Source organism: Phalacrocorax aristotelis, chromosome 1, assembly GCF_949628215.1.
Source record: "Phalacrocorax aristotelis chromosome 1, bGulAri2.1, whole genome shotgun sequence".
Taxonomy (NCBI): Eukaryota; Metazoa; Chordata; class Aves; order Suliformes; family Phalacrocoracidae; genus Phalacrocorax; species Phalacrocorax aristotelis.
The window spans coordinates 67,897,224-67,902,235 of record NC_134276.1 but is presented as its reverse complement, the minus strand read 5'-3'; positions in this window follow the sequence as shown (position 1 = coordinate 67,902,235).

Genomic DNA, 5,012 nt, shown 5'->3' with positions numbered 1-5,012 from the left:
GCGGCCGTTGGGCGGGCGGAATCTCGCGAGAGGTGGCGGGGAGCGGGGCGCCGCCGCCCCGTCCACTCGCGGCTGTGAGGGGGCGCTGCTGCTCCCGCTGTCGCCGTCGCTCTCCCCCGCGATGGTGGGGAGAGGCGCTGTCAGGGACCCCGGGGGTCCCCGCTGGGCTGGTGGGCAGGGGAGGAGAGGCAAACGTGTCCATTCCCCGGGTGCTGGTAGCCCTGGCCGCGGCGGCCGGGCTTGGGCCTCCCTCTGCCTCATGCAGCAGGGTGGTCACAGCCACCGCGGGGACTGTCCCCCGGGGTCTTGGGGCACAGGGCCTGAAAGCTAGCCAGGTCCTGAGGAGAGAACGGTGGGAAAAGGGAAAAGAGGTCATTGCTCGTTACTGCTCGTGTTTGCTCATCCGCCTACGCCTGCGGGGAACACCTTGTCAGCCTAGAAGCGCGGTGCCTGCACCGGGGCAATGTGCCGCCAGCCTCAGCTGCCCGGGCCATGCAGCGGGCTTGAGAGTGTTTGTGGCTGATGTCTGTCCCTGCCTTTTTGACTGGCTCCCCAAATTTCAGCTGCTGCTTTTGCTCCTACAGAGCCTCACATCCTGTGGTCTTCTGCATCAACCCCAACAGCTTTTGTCAAATATTGGTAGATGCTTGGCATCTGATTTGTCCCAACGAATAAGAGAAGTGTATCAAATAGGGACGTATGAATAGCTGTAGAGTCAGACAGTGCCACAGTCCAATCTCCAGCAGTGGCAAGTCCCTGGGGAAGTTACCAGTAACGAGCAGAATAGGGACCAGAACGTGGGAAGTACATAGCAAGATAGTTTCAGAATAATCTCACCTGCAAGGTGAACCTGAATTGAGATATTCCTACCCCCCCACCCTTGCGGAAACTGATCTTCCAGGTGGCTGGTCTGGCAGTAAGTACTGACCCATCAATGAGATCGAGGCTTATTCAGTCCTAGATTGCAATCAACAAATTTTGCACTGTCTAGATCCAAAAAGTTTCTTGAAATTCCGGAGTGAGTTGTGATGCCTTGGACTACTTTTCCTAGGCTTGGTGACAGAGGCACAGCAAACTCCTAAGTAAGGCCAAGCGTGATGGATGTACCAGTATATTCCTCTGGAGCTACTGAGAGAATGAGCAAAAACGCCTGCAATTTAAGCAGAATGACATGGGGTCATTGGCAATCTTCAGGTGCTGCTGCATTGTCTGTCCACAGACGATGTCCACAGATGTCCACAACAGGAAGGAAATACGTGATTCGATGCAGAGTAATCAAAGCAGGTCGCATTGGCTGAGGAAACTCCGAAATGTGTTATTCCTCTTCAAATCTTTCAGGCAATAGTAGCTGGGAAGAAACTGTTGGAGCCAGTTGCATCGGAAATATCTTGTGGGCTTTCAAACTTATTCTGAAAAGCTTTAAGGCAACAGCCAGGCCTCCCCCTTCTGGGACAAGACTGATCCTTGCAAGACATCAGGTTACGTGGCAGAGTGAGGATGTCTCTTTTGGGGACATGTGGATTAGCTTCTCAACCTGATGAAGTCCTGGACCCTTGTGCCCAGCAGCCAAAGCCAACTGAGACAATGACTTGAAGCAAAAGTTGAAAACCTGACATCAAGTCAGACAAAAATTAATAACCAAAGACCTTGTGAGGGCAAGGACAATATTCAATTTAACTAGAGACAGGGTGAAAATCAGAATGTCAGAATAGCCAGAAACGCACCAAGCAGAGTCCAGACAAATGCAGGACTGCAGCAGGACGAGTGCTGGAAAGTGCACACTAGAGCACAGCAGGAGCTGCTGGTGCAAAGATAAGGATTTGGACAGAACAAGAGCAGATCAGAAAGATTGAAAGAGAAAAGAGGAGAAACTTTCCATAAAGTCCTGTCTAAGCACATCGTCAACCAGCTCACAAGCTCTAACCTCACTGTAGCTGCCTAAAAGGCTGGGAGCCAAGCCAAGTCGTATCGACAAGTCCTCTGATGTCCAGGAAAAAGTCATTCACAATCTAGGACACTTTGCATATGTTTGTTTCTGGGTAACTTTTAATGCCAATAAATGAAGGCCAGCAACAGCCAGCCAAAAAACCTCCAGCAGATACCTGCCAAGGCGCAGTGTCATGATGTGCTGCCTTTATAGCAACGCCTGTTCTCACGATTCCATCCATTTCTTCCCACTCCTACTGTTCGGCCCCACTGAGGACACTAACACAGCAGCGGTTTGCTGTCTTTGAACCTGAGAACTGATCAGAAAGAGAGGAGATTTTTAAACTCTGAACCAGTTCCCTGGTTCGATCCACAACGTAACCATAAACATTTGTATTACTGCAACTGAGGAAGTAGCACAGGGGCAAGTGGATTCCTATGGGAAGCGCAGGAATACTGTAAAGCAGTATTGTCATCAGAGCCGACATACCATCAGATCATAACAGGAGGGTGCAGGAAGAAATATTAACTTTTATCAATATTCTGAACTATTTTGTCAATGAAAATAGTAGTAGCATAGAAAAAAGGAAACAACACGAGGCTTATATCTGTGCTTGACATTAGACAGAAGGCCTGACTCCTAGAAGACTTTTTTTGCCAACTTCCATGAAGAAATTGCCATAATGTCTTACTAAAAAACTAGATTTACTTATGCTGGATTTAAAAAAATAGATAACGTTATAAAGAAACAGGAGTTCAGCTCTGACAATCTGTTGGCAATAGCCTTCCGGCTGCTCTGTGTGCAGCAATAAGCCTTTGCTGTCATTTTATCCACGAGTTGGTTGTCTTGTTACAGTCGTTTAGGATGTATCAGCACAGCTGTAAAAACAACTACCAAAAGATCCTTTAAAGGATGAGATTTGTCTGATACAGTAGCTGTTGAGACACACTTCTTAGAGTCTTAACTGGCCAGAGTCTTCTTGTGTGCTCAGTAAAAATCTCCAGTTTACCTCGAACTTAAGAAGTCACCTGAACAATACACAAACTACGAGCTACCAAAAGGAAAAAACCTCTCTGTGAACTTTTTAGGCAGCCACACTGAAGGAGAGGCCCAACACTGTGTACGCTTCCTAAATGATTCAATTTTCCCCACGCTCTGCTCAGATAAAGACTTTTCCACTTGAGATTCATGGCTCATCGCATGGTTTTCAGAAGAACGTACAGCTTTGGGTGAAGTGCTTTAGAACGAGGAAGTAAAAGATTTTTGTTCACCTTACTTTCTAATGTCTAAGAAAATATGGAATTGGTATTGAATTGTGCACTGGACTCATACTCCAATCCATATATCCTAACATATGGAATGGTAATTTGGGTATCTCCACTTCCCCTGTGGAGCCACAGAACAATTCCTGCTGTCACTGGGGTTTCCGTACGATAGCGTGTTGGTGTTCACAGGAAAGCAAGGGGAGCTCCTGGACCCAGCCAGGTTTCACAGTGCAAGCACATGCAATTGCTGTTAAAACGCAGGCTTTTTCTCACTCGATACCCTCAAATTTTAAAGTGCAGGTTCATCTAGAACTTGAATTCACCTTCAGTAATGCAGACATGTGGAAAACAGCGACTACCCTGGATTCAAACCGTGTACATGGCCTACATTGATGCGATGAAGTCTCCCTGATCTAGGTGGGGTTTCATGAGAGTACGGTCAGGAAAAGAGACAAAGAACGAAGACATAGTCACAGCAAAAACACCTGTCTGAGCCGTGCAGCAAGCAAATAAGGTGGCAAAAGAGAGGAAAAAGGAAAACAGCGTTTTGATTCACTAGCAGGTATCTCAGACTGGCTGATGAGAATCCTCAGATAAATGAAAGGCTTCCCACCTATCGCTTCCTTCCAAGCAGTCGTCTCTAATAAGTGTCTATTTCTTAGGCTTTGGGACCTGGCTGCTGAGAACTCAATGAGCCATGAGACAGATGTAATGGGATGATAAGTGATAATTTATATTTTCCAGTTTATGCAAATCTCTATACAAAATAACAATTTAAAAAAAAAATCACTGTAAAGTTTACAGTGTCAGCCCATCCTTTGATATCCATTCAGTCAGCAAAATTATAAGTAAACATTGTCTGTGTTCAATTTAAAAGGACCATTAATCAAGAAAGATGGACTGGTGGAAAGCAAAAATGACATCAAGGTTTCAATACAGGTACTTGGATTCAGCCCTTGTGTCCTCTCAGTCAACATGAAGTACCAAAAACAGGTATAGGAAATATTTAATTAATTGCACTAATTTGTATGGGGTTTTTTATACCTTGCCCCAATAAAGTAGATGAAAATTATATCGCAATAATCAAGCATATACATTTTATGCCTAAAGTGTAATCAAAAGTACATTTAAACGTTAACACAGATGTACTGAGATAGAAGGTAGAAATCACATTTTAGACCAATGATTTTATTTGCTGACTAAAACAAAAATAATTTTTGTATTTCATGAAAAATCTTTGTCTACAGAAAAAATTGCTAGTTCTTGAGTTCTGAAGTACTTCACACTAACCTCTGGACTGCTGAACTTCAGGAAATCTATTCTAAACATTAAATGCCAAAACTTAGCTGGAAGTGACAGAAGAAAATATTATGACAGCTTGTAGCATTGTGTTTTTAATTTTAAGCCCACACAGTGACATATATGGAAAAGGCAAGAAGAGAAGGGAAGGGGGAAATTTACACAAAAACACCTTCAACATGCATGCTGAGGCAGCAAACAGACCCGTCCCCTTTAGTGGATGGACAGATCGCTGCTTCTGTTTCAGAGGCGTATACTTCTTCATTTTTCAGTGAACTGATGACATTGAAAAATATCACACTTTCAAGACTTGTGAAAACTGTGTGTGTGTATTATCCAGTTAATTCTTTAGACTGACAAAACACCTATGTGCGAAGAGAACGACAGTGGTCTCTACAATAGTACACTGTGGCTTACAACTTTATCGTAACGCTAATTGCAGGCAAGGCTGGTTTATCTTAACGTTTATGCATTCAAGTTTGTTGGCTAATCAGGTTACCAAAACCAGTTCTTAACTGATC